The sequence below is a fragment of the Macaca fascicularis genome, chromosome 6, assembly GCF_037993035.2.
Source record: "Macaca fascicularis isolate 582-1 chromosome 6, T2T-MFA8v1.1".
Taxonomy (NCBI): Eukaryota; Metazoa; Chordata; class Mammalia; order Primates; family Cercopithecidae; genus Macaca; species Macaca fascicularis.
The window spans coordinates 35,501,737-35,516,740 of record NC_088380.1 but is presented as its reverse complement, the minus strand read 5'-3'; the positions used below and the strand labels follow the sequence as shown (position 1 = coordinate 35,516,740).

Genomic DNA, 15,004 nt, shown 5'->3' with positions numbered 1-15,004 from the left:
TGTAAATATCCCAGCTCCTTCTCCATTTAGGTGGAATAACTATAAGGCATCTCCTGAATAAACCACTTACACTTGAAATCCTGGAACAAGGTCTACTTCTAGGGAAACTCACTGTGAAAGAAGGTGATGAGTGCAATGGTATACAGTAACAAAGAAAGAGGACAATGAGGGCCATGGGAGGTCATTTTAAATGGGAGGTCAGGGAAGTCATCACTGAGAGGAAACAAGTGACATTTGAAAATGGACCTAAAGGAGGTAGGAAAAGAGACGTGTGGATATGAGAGAGAGGAATGTTCCAGGCAACAAGAAGATTCAGTGCAAGGGCTCAGAGGCAAGAGTAACTAGACCAGTGCTATGGACTGAATGTTTGCATCCTCCCAAAATTCTTATGTTAAAGTCCTAATCCCAAAGGTGTTGGTATTTGGAGGTTGGGTCTTTGTGTAGTAATTAGGTTTAAATGAGGTCATGAGGGCAGAGCCCGCATCATGGGATCAGTGTCTTTATAAGGAGAGGAAAGATACCACAGATATCTCTTCCACATGAGGATCCAGAAAAGAAGTTGTCCGACCACACAGAGAGCCCTCACCTACAATGTAACCATGCTGGTACCCTGATCTCATAGTCCCAGTCTCCAGAATTATGAGAAATCAGTGTTTGTTGGTTAAGCCACTCAGTCTATAATATTCTGTAATAGCAGCCCAAAGTGACTACGAAAACCAGTGATATAAGCAGGGAAAGACAGATTAGTGGGATAGGAGATCAGAGATATTTGATATTATGACTACACAGTAGTGACTGAGGGTTGCCACAGCTGGAAACCTGATTCACAAGTACGTCTTGTCACTGAAAGTCAAGAAATGTGGCAATGGCAGGCAGAGAAACTGACAGAGATAGCAGTGTGCATGCACTGTGTGTGAATATTTCCATAGCCTACCAATGCTTACCTGTGGTTTTATTAAACTAAACTTTCCATGTTAACTTGCTGGTTTTCCATTATTAACTAACTCTTATTGTGCCAAGGATATCCTGGGAGCTTTTACGTTTCCAACAATTTATTGATCTTACCCTTTTGACTTGCTGTTTCTAACATAACACAAGACTTTTGGTATCACTTTCCCCATCTGAAAGATGGCTCTACCAGCTCTGACCACAACTGACACCGTCATGTCTGTTTGGAAAAGAAGTGAACTATTCCCCTTGCTGGGATAAAGACAGCAGTAAGAGTGGTAAGGAAATTGAAAAATAACTTTCAGGTTGTCACAGGGAGAAGAGGAATCTCCCTGCTTTTCTAGAGTAACAATTTAGAGAGGAGAATACCTTCTAAGCTAATCCAAACAAAGAGCCTGTTTTGGCTTGAATTATTTCAGTTATGAAGACTCACTGTTTTGCAAAATGGTGATTTTCATTCTCAAGTTCCATTGATTACAGAATTTCTTCATTGTTTTGTCTTTTTCAACGTTTTACAGTTTTCAGTGTACAGATCTTTCACCTCTTTGCTTACACTTATTCACAAGTATTTTTTGCTAGGCTATAGTAAACAGGATTGTTTCCTTGATTTCTTTTTCAGATAATTCATTACTAATGTATAGAAATACTACTGATTATTTCCAATATTTTGAATTAAACTCCAACGAACTTTCCAAGCAACTAAGAAGAAACATCTCTTTTGTGTGACGATCCTTTATATGACTGAAGAAAAGAGCCTACTTTGCCTTCTTTTTTCTGCATCAGACGATCCTCAGGTCTACAGGATGTTCTGCATGTGGTGAGATTCCAGCACTTGGACATAACTTAGATGACTGACTTGTCAGCAACAGCATGAATCAGAAAGGTAAAAGCATGCTTCATACAGTCCTAAGTGCTTTTAATGTCAATTACCTCATCTTACACTTGAAGCAGTCCTAGGAGGTAGACACATTATGATTCCCATGTTATACATAAGGACAATATAAAACACAGAGGTTAATAATTTGCCTAAGACACATAACCAGTAAGTAGTGGAAGCAGATACTCAGTGGCTAGTCTGTCTGCAGCGCTCCTGTTACTCATTACCACTCCACTCAGCCACCTCTGCTCTAGCAAACCCATGGCTCATTGGTGTCAGTCCAGACAAGACTCAGTCCTGCTGGGTCCCAGTCCAGTGCTTTTTTCCTCCATATCACATTATCTTGAGGCAGATAAAATGTCCTTGGGAGAAAAGAGAGGGAGTTTAGGGAGAGAGAAGTAGGAGGAACACAGTTCCCACATCTAAATCCCCGGAAGAACTGTTGAGCTTTTGCTTCTGTCACTAAAAATAACCTTTCCTATTTGTAAATTCAGTTAGAAAAATAAACATTGGCAAAGACATCAAAGCAGTCTTACCCTAGAAAAGACTGTGGGATTCTCCCTAATTCCCACACCTCAGGCACCAGTGAAAACAAAGTTCAGCGAAGTCTTCACCTTGAAGCCAGAAGGAAGCAAACGCCTCCAGCCACGGGGCCTTGTCACCTGAGGCTGCTCAAATGATGAAAATTGAGTAGCGAAAGCTTCCTTTATTTGTTGTTTTCCTTCTCAAACTCTTCCAAAATGTCTAAGAGGAGAGAACACTTCTAAACTCACTTTATGGGGCCAGCATTACCCTTATACCAAAGCCAGATAAAACGATAAGAAACTACAGGCTAATATCCCTGATGAATATAGACACAGAAATCCTCAACAAAATACTAGTGAAACAAAATTCAGCAGTATATTAAAAGGATCATACACCATGACCAAGTGACCTTTATCCCTGGGATGCAAGGATGGGACAACATTCACAAAGCAATGGATGTGATACACCACATCAACAGGCTGAAGGATGAAAATCACATGATCATCTCAACAGATGCAGAAAAGGTATTTGACAAAATCCTTCACCCTTTCATAATAAAAACTCTCAACAAACTAGGCATAGAGAAAAACACCTCAACACAATAAAGGCTATATATGCCAAGCCCAATGCTAACATCATTCTTAATTTGTGAAAGACTGAAATATTTTTCTCTAACATCAGGAAACAGGATGAGGATGCCCACTCTTATCACTTTTATTCAACATAGTATTAAAAGTTCTAGCCAGAAAATTTGGCATGAAAAAGAAATAAAAAGCATCCAAATCAGAAAGGAAAACGTAAAATTGTCCCTATTTGCAACAGATACTCAAAATCACTAATCATCAGAGAAAGGGAAATCAACACCCTAATGAGATATCACCTCATATCTGTTAGGACGGCTATTGTTTAAAAAATTCAAAAGATAACAATGGTGATGATGTAGATTAACTGAAACGCTTATACAATGTTGACAGGAATGTAAACTGGTGCGACTGCTATGGAAAACTGGATGGAAGTTCTTTAAAAAATTAAAAATATAACTACCATATGATCCCACAATCATAATACTGGGTATATAGCCAAAAGAATTGACATCAGGATCTCAAAGAGATATTAACAATCCCATGTTCCTTGTGCATTATTCACAATAGCCGAGATATGGAAACAACCTAAATGTCCCTCAATGGATGAATAAAGAAAACGTGGCATATATATACAATGGAATACTGTGTGGCCTTGAACAAAGAAAAAAGAAGAAGAAAATCCTGCCATATATGACAATACGGATGAACCTGGAGGATTCTATGCTAAGTGAAATAAGCCAGTCACAGCAGGACAAATAATGCATGATCACATTTATATGAGGTTTTCCAAAATAGTCAAACTCACAGGAGCCGAGGGTACAATGGTGATTGCCAGAGGCTGTTGGGACAAAAGAAAGGGGAATTTTGTTCAACAGGTATAAAGTTGCAGTTCTGAAAGATGAATAAGTTCTAGAGATCTGCAGTACAACCTTGTGCCTATATTTAACAGTACTGTATTGTACACTTACAATTTTGTTAAGAGGGAAGATCTTATGTTAAATGTTCTTATTACAATTAAAAAACAACAAAGAATATTCACTATGTATCAGAGACCTCATTGGAAATTTACCTGACAGTGTGTTCTCAGTGATATGATTCTCCAGTGTTACAATCTGGTAAGTGGAATTTGTGACATCAGCCTGCCCTTATATCTCCCCCAACAAGTTAGAGTTGGAGACTCCCATAAATTTGAGTCCGTTTCCCTGGGTGCCAATTGGAGACTTCAGGAAGAACATTCACTTTACAGTCACTTGGGGTTTAGGAATTCCGGCACTAGAGCAGCATCTCTCAAACTTTCACATACATGTAAATCACCTGTTCTTGTTAAAAATCAGATTCTGATCCAGTGGCTCTGAGGTAGAGCCAGGGGTTGGTTCTCATTTCCAACAAACTCTCAGGTGGTGCTTCTGGATCCAGCTCTGAGTAGCGAGGCACTAGACCTTTGAACCCTTGTGTCCGTCAAGTGCTGGGCTAGCTGCATAAGAGTCTTCTGGGAAAACATATCAAATACGATTGCCTAGGCTCTTCTTCCCCAGGGACACATGTTGAAAAGGCCTGCAATGGGGCCTTGGAATTTGCATTTTAATGGCCACCTTGAGTTATTCTGATGCACAGATATGTTTGAGAACTATGGCTCGAAAGCAAAGCTCTCCACGAAAGAAGTATATACGTAGGTATACAAGATGATCCAGTGAGTCGAAGAATGAAAATAATATAATAGTTATTTGGGGTATTTTTCTTTTCTAAGAAAGAAACTAATCTTTACCGATATTTAGCATTTCTTTTTTTTTTCTAAGAAAGAAAGAAACTAATCTTTACTGATATTTAGATTGACAATAGTGCCTTCACTGAGTTCTCAAATTAGCTCAACACAAGTTCCGGAAACTACACAAGATCATCTCCAGAATCAGAAAGAGTTCAGCAAACACACAGGGGTTGCCATGGTACCTCCACTGGTTGATTGCCATTTATGTGCTACAGGTTTCCATCAATGTAGTTTATTTTATAAAAGCAAGACCTTTAGAATATGAAACTTAACAAAATAGGGAGTGAGTATGAAAATATCTGGTACCACACAGAAGTTTCTTGTTTATTTCATGACGAAGTAGTAAAAAAGTTGTTGGATTAAATAATGAGTTGTCCATTTCCTTTTACAAAACAATAATTGTTTCCAAAGTATAAATCTCAAATGCATGATGCTGAGTGAAAGAATGCTACATACTGTACAATTCCACTTACATGGCAGTCTGGAAAAGGGAAACTATATGGATAGAGAACAGGTCAGTTGTTGCCAGGGGACAGGGTGGGCACAGTGTTTGGCTACATAGAAGCAGAGCATATTTGGGGGGTCGGGTGCGGGGATAATGAAACCATTCTACATCTAGATTGTGATGGTTATGTGACTTCTTGCATTTGTCAAAGCTCCTAGAGCTATACACCGAGTATAAATTTTACAGAAAGTTACACCCTAAAAACATTCACTTACAAAAAGTGAGTAAGTTTTGCTGAACAAAAAGAAAATTTCTACCACTTTTCATGTAGTGTATTTTTCAGTCATAATAGGTGTAAAACTAAAAACTAAAAATAAACTAAACTTAGAACCAGATCTTCATAAACTGTGTCTCAAAGTGTTACGCCAACATCTTTTTTTTAAAAAAAGCATACTTAATCACACTATTCTCATTTAAATTTTGATAATTAATAATTTCAGAATAAATGGTTTTATACTGTTAAAAATAAAATTATTTTATATTTTATTTTAAATAATTTTGACTTTTATTTTAGATTGGGGGTACATACACAGGTTTGTTACATGGATGTATTGCATGATACTGAGGTTTGGGGTATGAATGATCATGTCATCCAATGAGCACAGTACCCAATAGGTAGTTTTCAGTCCTTGCCACCCTCCTTCCCTTCCCTTTTAGAATTCCTCAGTGTCTATTGTTCCTGTCTTTACATCCGTGCATACTCAAAGTTTAACTCCCACTTATAATAGAGAACATGAGGTATTTGGTTTTCTGTTCCTGGATTAATTTGCTTAGGATAATGGCTTCCATCGGCATCCATCTTACTGCTAAGGACATGATTTGGGGTTTTTATGGCTGTGTAGGATTCCATGGTCAAATTTTTGTTTCATCTTATTTCATTGTTTTAAAATTTCTACTTTCATTCATTTATAATACAGTAGTACATATATAAAATTTATGACTAAAAATACATATGTATTTGGGAAGGCATGCTAAAAATGATTTTACTGCTGAAATGATAAACAGAAAACTTTGGAGGTCACTTCTCTAGAAAATAATTCTTCAAAATTTAATGTACGTATGAACTACCTAGGGATCTTGTTAAAATATAAAGTCTGATGCAGCAGGAAGTCTCTCACCAGACCAAATGCTGGCACCTTGATCTTGGACTTCCCAGTCTCCAGGACTGTGAGAAATAAATTTATGTTCTTCATAAATTAAAGAAAAAATACAAAGTCTGATTCAGAAAGTAGGGATGGGGTCTGAGATCTTGCATTTCTAATAAGATTATGACTAATCATAATCTAATAAGTCAAAATCATTTGTTTTAGTTTAAACTAATTACTAAGTGAATTCACTCTATTCCCTTCTGGGTTCACTCGTAGGCTATGCCTAGGGTTAAAATGATAATTAGTATGACATCAATGCACCTGGCCCAAAGACTATACTTCGAATAGCAGGACTCAGACCACAGTAGCCCGAAGACATCCACGCAGCTAATACAGAGACTAATAACTGCTGCATTTGATTCAGCAGACTCAGTTTTCCCTCTTTGGGTTTGGGAGACATGAATTCTTATCAGTCAATAGGCCAGCTCTCTTAGCATCTTCCCATGGAGCAAATGATTCCCATTCCCATGCTCATAAAAGCTGATTGTACTTACGTCACTGCTTATCCACCAGTGTGGGCTTTCTTAGAAGGATGGACACGTTGTCTAATAATAGCAGTGCCTTCTATTTACACATGGTTTATAATTAACCACATGTCAACTCATATCAGCCTCACAATGACCTTTGGAGGTAGAACAAAGCAGCTGTATTATAAACCCATTTGCAAGTGCTATATGACAGAAGCAAGCACAGTGCTTTCAGAGTTGGAGTGATCAGGCAAGGCTTTAAGAAGAAAGTACCGTCGGGTCTGAAGATCAAGAATGGGTAAGGTTTTTAGATGAGGGGTGGGAAATAACATTCCAAGAAGAGAGGATGGGTTCAAACACACTGTAGATATGTATTGAGCTACTACTCTAAAGCCCAATGAAAACAGCAGGAGTAAAGATGTTCTAACTTTATTCTGTGGGAAGTAGATGCCATTAAAAATTTTTAATTCAGGGATTAACGTAATCAGGTTTACCATGAAAGCATTTGAGTTTGATGTAGGCAAGACTGGTGAAGATGAGTCCAGCCAGGGGGCTATTGAAGAGGAAGAAGTAAAAAATGATGAAGGGACAAATTGAGGCAATAACAGTGGAAAGGACAAAAATATTTAAAGACTTTGTTCCTAATTGGAAGTAGAGTGTAACAGACAGAACACTAACAGTTGAAGCCATAAAAAGATAATAATAAGCTTTTATATCTCAAGGCCCATAAACAAGTGCCTGCTCTTTGACCTAGTTGGGCCTCACCTGGTATTTTAGACAAAGGAAATTAATTCCCCAAAGGCAAAATTTTTTTCTACACTTCCCATAACTATGTTGATTACAGCATTATTTATGAGAGTAAAAATTTGGGAACAACCTAAATGTTCATAATATAGAATGATTACACAAATTATTGTGCAAAAATATTATAATGATATAAGATTACATTTTAAAAATTGAGGGATACTTTTAAAAAGACATAAATAGACATATTTCCTGGATGGGAAGAATTAATGTCCTAACAATATCAGTTTTTCTCAAATTAATATATAAATGTAATGTAATGCCAAAAAAAGGCTTTGAATTGAACAAATTTACCCTAAAATTTTATGAAAAAATAAATATAGTGGCCTTACCAAGAAACTTTCTGTTTTTACAGTTACAGTAAACAAAACTGTATATTTTTCGGCATATAAATAGGCATCTCAAAGAAACAGAGTAGTGTCCCAAATCCATATAAATATATATCAAAATGTAACACATGATATGTGACACTAGAAATCAGTGGAGAAATTATGAATTTTTCTATAAGAGGTAAAATTAAAAATAAAATTCAGGAGAAAATTAACTGTCCATCTTATATAATAATTAAAGATCTATTTAAAAAAATTTTACAGTGTTAATTGCAAAGAAGCAAAACAAAAAACCCAAAAGCTGTAATAGAAAATAATTGACAGATTTGAGTACATGAAAATTAAAAACTTTTATACAACGAAACAGTCCATTAACAATATCAAAGGAAGCATGACAGCCACAAATGTTTGCTATACATTGAACAAAGTGTTAGTATGTTTAATAATAAAAGAGATGCCAAAAATTAATTTTAAAAGATATGGAAGCTGGGCACGGTGACTCATGCCTGTAATCCCAGCACTTTGGGAGGCCAAGGCGGATGGATCATGAGGTCAGGAGATCGAGACCATCCTGGCTAACACAGTGAAACCCCGTCTCTACTAAAAATACAAAAAATTAGCCAGACGTGGTGGCGGGCACCTGTAGTCCCAGCTGCTCAGGAGGCTGAGGCAGGAGAATGGCATGAACCTAGGAGGTGGAGCTTGCAGTGAGCCGAGATTGCACCACTGCACTCCAGCCTGGGCAACAGCAAGACTCCATCTCGGGGAAAAAAATATATATATATATTATATATATATATATATATATATATATATATATATATATGGGCCGAGTGAGGTGACTCACACCTGTAATCCCAGCACTTTGGGAGTTGAATGAGGTGGGTGAATCACGAGGTCAGGAGTTCAAGATCAGCCTGGCCAACATGGTGAAACCCTGTGTCTACTTAAAACACATGAAAAATAGCTGGGCATGGTGGCGGGTGCCTGTAATCCCAGCTACTCGGAAGGTTGAGGCAGGAAAATTGCTTGAACCTGGAAGGTGGAGGTTGCAGTGAGCCGAGATCATGCTGCCGCACTCCAGCCCAGGTGACAGTGCAAGACTCCATCTCAAAAAAAAAAAAAAAAAAAGAATATCGCAAAAGAAAAATAGGCATAGGATGGAACGGCCACAACATAACAGAAAAAGCCAAAATATAATAAGCACATGAACTCAACCTTGAAAGCAACCAGAACACTGTGAATTAGAACAACAATGAGCTATCATATTTTGCTTATCAGACTGGCAAGATAAGATTGATAAAGTCCAGTGCTAGCAAAAATGTGAGTAAACATCCTTGGTAAGAGTGGACACTCATAAACATTTGTGGATAAAATTTGGAGGTATATATGAAAATTTAAAATGTTCCTACCCTGTGACTCAGTGATCTCATTTCTAGGGCTTTCTCCGACAACATATTTGGATAGCAATTTGGTAGCTATCAAAATTTTAATGTTCGTTCTCTTTGAACCAACCAGGCCATTTATTTATTTTTTAATTTTTAATTTTATTTATTTATTTATTTACTTTGAGACACAGTCTCAATCTGTTGCCCATGCTGGAGTGCCATGGCTCACTGCAACCTCTGCTTCCCAGGATCAAGTGATCCTCTGGCCTCAGCCTCCCTAGCAGCTGGGGCTACAGGTATGCACCACCACGCCCGGCTAATTTTCATATTTTTACTAGAGAGAGAGTTTCGCCATGTTGGGCAAGCTGGTCTCAAACTCCTGACCTCAGGTGATTCCCCTGCCTTGGCCTCCCAAAGTGCTGGGATTACAGGCAGGCGTGAGCCAACATGCCTGCCAACCAGGCCATTCTAAGTATCTATCCTAAGGTCCAGGCAAAGACAATCGTAGCAGCACTTCTTACAATAAAAAGCTGGAATTACTAAAGACCTAATAATGGAAGAATGGTAGAATAAATTACAAACTATGTAACCATCACAAAAAAAATGGAGTAAACCTATACATAGTTACCCAGAATATGTGATTTCATTAAGCTTAAAAAAGAAAAGTCACAGAAATTATTGCATTTTGAATTTTTAAAATATTTGCATGTGCATACAGAGACATGACTATATACACATATAAAAAAGGAGACAATCACCAATATGTCAATGGTGGTTACCTCCGAGATGGGATCAGATGAAGGAAGAAGAATGTGTGATTTGGAAGTACTATGTTTTACTTTATAGATAAAGACGTAGATTTCTTTTAAACAGTGCTAGGATTTGGGTTTTTGATTCTTTGGATATTTTTAGTTTTCTATTTTTTTCCTAAAGAAAGAAACGTAGTTCTCCCACATATGGACACGCCATTCTTCTGAGGACCCTTAAGTTGACCCCAAGAGGAGCCCTAGCTGCTGTTCCCCATTAGAGGCCCCTTTTCAGCCGGAATTAGCCAGAAAGAGTCCTCGCCCAAAACCCCCTAACAGCAGTTAGTGTGATATCGCCACAGGGAGCAATGTGGTAGGAGTTATTAAGACATTATTTTAGGCAGATAGGGAGGAAAAGGGGCCCTTGGGAAGTTTTCGTTTTTTAAAGTATCTCCAGAAAAGCTTCTTGTAAAGCCCCGGCTTTTAGAGCCAGGCTGGTAACCTTTGATATACAAATGCAGACCATTAGAAACTGGGTTCACCCAAACATGGCGATTCCTAGGGCCTTCTTGCCTTTGCCCCACATGTTGCTGGCAACATGGCCGCCCCCACATATCTCTACCTGTGTAGAGCATCATGGCGCCCCACATTTGCATATTAAAAGACTAGGGTGGGAAGGCCAGCTCTTTCATGGGCTACCTGAATGACATGCCTAGTCCTGAGCCCTGTGCAAATCAAACACTGCCTCCTCCAGCCTCTGCGTATATACCTGGCTGGTATCTGCAGCAAGTGGGGACTTCCTCTTTCGGCTTTGGAGCCTCTCCCCGCCCCCCACCCCGCCGTCTCTGTACAGGGAAGCTGCTTCTTTCTACCTTCTCCCTTTCCTTCTTGCTCCTTCTTGCCTGTTAACCTCTCCACTCCTTAAAACCAAAAAAAAAAAAAAGAAAAAGAAAAAGAAAAGAAATGTGGTTCTCAAAGAATAAAAATGAAGCAGCAATGACAAAACGTTCCCTATTTGAGGAGGAGGAGAGAGAAAAGGAGCAACAGCAGAAACCAACAGAGGAATGCCACAGACAGAAGGGAGCCAAAGGAGGGCAGAGGCCTGGAAGCCAAGGCGTGAGAACTTCAAGAGGAGGAAGTGAATCAAAGCCCAATGCTGCAGAAAGGCCTGCAGGGCCCTCCCAGAGAGCAGCCAGTGAGTGGTAGTGGTGAAAGCCAGGTGCGAAGGGATTCAAGGGAGCCATTTTCCACCCTGCCTGTGCATTTTTGTAAAAAGAGAGAAGTCAGAGCTCCATTCTAAACCTCCTGCATTAGCTCTGCAAGTGACACCCAGACACAGTACATTTTAAACACTCAGGTGATTCCTGTTCACAGCCAAGGTTGAGAACCAGTGAGTTAAGGCATTGAGAGGGTAATAAGTCAGGAAAGCTGGTGTGTGTAAGTCATTCTTTCACTAAGTTTGGCAGGTAAAGAAACGAGTGAATTAAATTGTAAAGCCGTCAGAAGGGTCAAAGAAGATGTAGGAAGTTGTAGGTTGAGATAAAGAAGCCTGTGGGGCAGAAAAGATTAAATATGCAAGAAAGGTAGAGGAAAGGGGAAGGGAAAAAAGGAACTTGATGTTTCTAGAATTTGTTAGATGGCAGGCATTTTACATATGCTATCACCATTATTATTCTTTTGACTGGATTTTTGAGGCATGTGTTACTGTGTCCAATTTACAGTGAGAAACCAAGAATAGCAAGGACCCAACCCTGTGCCAGTGCTGGGCTCTTCCTCTGCATCAGGTTGAGAAGCAAGGTCTTGAAGGTAGTAAACGGATATGGGGTCCAAGACTCAGCTGGGGGAGTCAGCTTGGAAAGAAGGATGAACACGTCCATTAAGACAGAGATGTAGAGATGAACTAGAGGAGGACATCAGTAAAGAAGCTGGAGCATATCAGTGCATAGAGAGGAGATAGTAACAGAACCACTGTGGGGTAGAAAGGGAAAATGTAGAGGCTCACTGCGGATTTCATCATCTCAGGAAAGCTGGGGCAAGGTAATTCACTGACCATGAGTACCCGTGGCTTTGTGACAGTGCCCGTGTGCTACACAACAAAGCAGAGAGTCAGCCCTGCCCTTCTTACCAGCCAGGTATGGATTAGCCACGCAATGACCAATCTGCAAGCTAGGAGTACAGACAAGCCGAGCTGCCTGTAGCTGAGTGGGAACCACTAGGAGGAAAAGCCAAGTCCCTGTCTTCTAAAAGCTGACAGTCTGGAGTTACCCAGAGTGATTTTCTATTTCACTGTTAAAATAGTCTAATTAGAACAACTCTTGTAGAACTGAGTGACCCTTTGCTTTGCAAAGGTCATATAGAAATATTCTGCCACTGAGGATCTCATGTCGCCCAGTGGTTCTGAAAATAAATAGAAGTTGCGTACCTTCATGAACACCCATGAGTGAAAGTAAATATACCCTAATCATCAGAGGAAGCATGTGCAGTCTGCACGTGAAAGACGCATCTCCCATTAGCTAATAGAACCAGCTGGAGTCTATGTTTTAATTGTACAAGGACGTGTTCTTGATTGGGAAGCATTAGGTTATTATGCCCATGCAGTTGCTTCTGGGATTCCAGTCCAAAAGGATCACCAAAGCATCATGGGATTTTCAATGGCTTCCTGTGGTTTGGCAAATGCCCACTGCTAACTGTGATTTCAAAGGGGAAAGCCTCATGTTTCAATAACTTTAAAAAAAAAAAAAAACAGCCAGGTGCGGTGGCTCACACCTGTAATCCCAGCACTTTGGGAGGCCGAGGTGGGCAGATCATGAGGTCAGGAGATCGAGACCATCCTGGCTAACATGGTGAAACCCCATCTCTACTAAAAATACAAAAAATTAGCCGGACGTGGTGGCATGCACCTGTAATCCCACCTACTTGGGAGGCTGAGGCAGGATAATTGCTTGAATCCGGGAGGAGGAGGTTCCAGTGAGCCAAGATTGTACCACTGCAATCCAGCCTGAACGACAGAGCGAGACCCCATCTCAACAACAACAACAACAACAAAACTCACAAACCTTTTTTTAAAATATTCCTCGGTGGCCCTCTGGGTTGTGTAATAATCGGATGCGTTAATTATTATGGCATCAAATGACACCAGTAACATACATAGCCAGAAATAACTATTTGATTCAGGCAGCTGCTACTATTTGTTTCAGTACTGTTAAATGTGGGGTTTTTGTTTTTGCAAGAGAAAAGGCGGTTGTGTGTGGTTTCAAGGAAAAGAAAACTCAGAACAACATGCAGCCCGTTAGAAAAGATCAATTCTTTATTTGTGGAAAACACAGAAGTGGGGCTATTTAGGCACCACCAATGTTTATGTATTATATTCATATGGCAGATAATAAACACAGCACCCTGGAAGTTTGCGCTTTGGGTATTAAAAAAAAGAAAAAGAAAGAAAGAAAAACCTTCTTAGGTCACTATCTTCTTTTGCTCCTTTCTATCTGACTCCTCAGGCAAGGTGCAATTCAAATCCCTGGAGAACCTCTCAACTGTTGTCAAGCTGCTGTTCAATGTTACTCAGAAATAAGGAAAGAAATTTGACACGGAGACACTCCACATCTTGGCTGCCTGGAAAAATATCATCTTTGAGGTCTTTCAACTCACTAAGTCATTTTTATTATTGTTTTGTCTATTTTCTGGTACAGTCTCAAAGACGTGTGACCCTAATCATGCAAAACCGATCTGGGGGAAATCAGTTGTTTCTTCACGTCTTCGCAGGATTCTAGCTCCGCCAACTACCTCCGTCGCCTTGTAAAACTGGCAGGCTCTGGACGTTTTGCATGCTGAAGAAAATCACTGTTTTGCCTCCAGCAAGGAACATAAATGTTGCAACACTGACTCCTCCTCTCATGAAGAAAGAGTGAACAAGTGCACGGAGTTGAGCTTCTTCTCACAGAGCCACCGGGCTAGGGACAGTGGAGCGGAGGCTGAAATCCCCAGACGCCGGTTTTCTGGGCTGGGCTTTCTGCCTTACTCACTCATTCTCCCTCTTTCTGGATTTTACCGACCGTTCGCGAAACAGCTTTCCACACAATGGAGCTTCACCTCCTCGTGCAGGAAGTGCTCATCGACTGATTTGGCAGACTTTGCTCCCCGGCAAAAGTGAGTACCCATGGCGAGCTGAGGCCGCCTCCAACGGCGCGCGGCAGGGGCGGCGCGGGCGGCCGCTGTCCGGGCTGCGGGTTCGAGGCCCGCGTGCGGAAGGGAAGCGCGGTGGCCGCCAGCGCGGGCTACTGGAGAGAACACCAGCCGGGAGCCAGAGTCGCAGCCGGCAGGGAAGCCCAGGATCCGCCCGCTTTCCGCCCGGATGTCCCTTCTCAGAGGGGCTAAAAAATACTCTTAAGGTGCTTTGCCTCCACCACTGCCCCCAACCCCAGCTTTTACAAACTGCACTCGGCTCGCATTCGTCTTTGTCAAAGGCATCTTCACCTGCATCCTTGGGCATGAGTTTCGGCGTTGATTGTGGGATGAGTTTCGGCGTTGATTGTGGGATTCTCAGAATATAAATTATTTGCGTCAAAATAAAAAGAAAAGGAAAAAAGGGCAGGGAGGGGGAAGGGGCGCAGACAGGTGATGTGCTGACAGCCGGACTCGGGACTCTCCCACCAGCAGCCGCCGCCGCAGCAGCCTCGCGGGCATCGGGCGGGGAAAGTTTAGGGTTAGCAACGCTGACCCGAAAGGTGTTGCTCCTCCCAAAAGTCAGCAGGGGTAGGGGCAGGTGAGCAGCCTCTGGGCCGGAAGCCGGAGCTGGACGGAGGCAGACGGACCTAGGCAGAGGAATTGCAGCCCGGGAGGAAGCTGGAAGGAGAGCCCGCTGGAGGAGGGAGGAGGGAAGGGACGGGGAGTTGGTTAAAGTCAGGCAAACTCAGGTAAC

General features: G+C 40.9%; 1 protein-coding gene across 3 annotated transcripts in view; it reads left to right on the top strand.

Moving 5' to 3' along the window:
* Positions 1-14,024: 14,024 nt before the first annotated feature.
* PRLR (prolactin receptor) overlaps positions 14,025-15,004 on the top strand; it is a 165,814-nt gene continuing 164,834 nt past the window's right edge. For all 3 annotated transcript variants that reach the window (XM_005556707.5, XM_005556706.5, XM_005556704.5), the window contains exon 1: positions 14,025-14,232. The gene's annotated coding sequence lies outside the window, so the exon portion shown is untranslated. The remainder of the gene's footprint in view (positions 14,233-15,004) is intronic.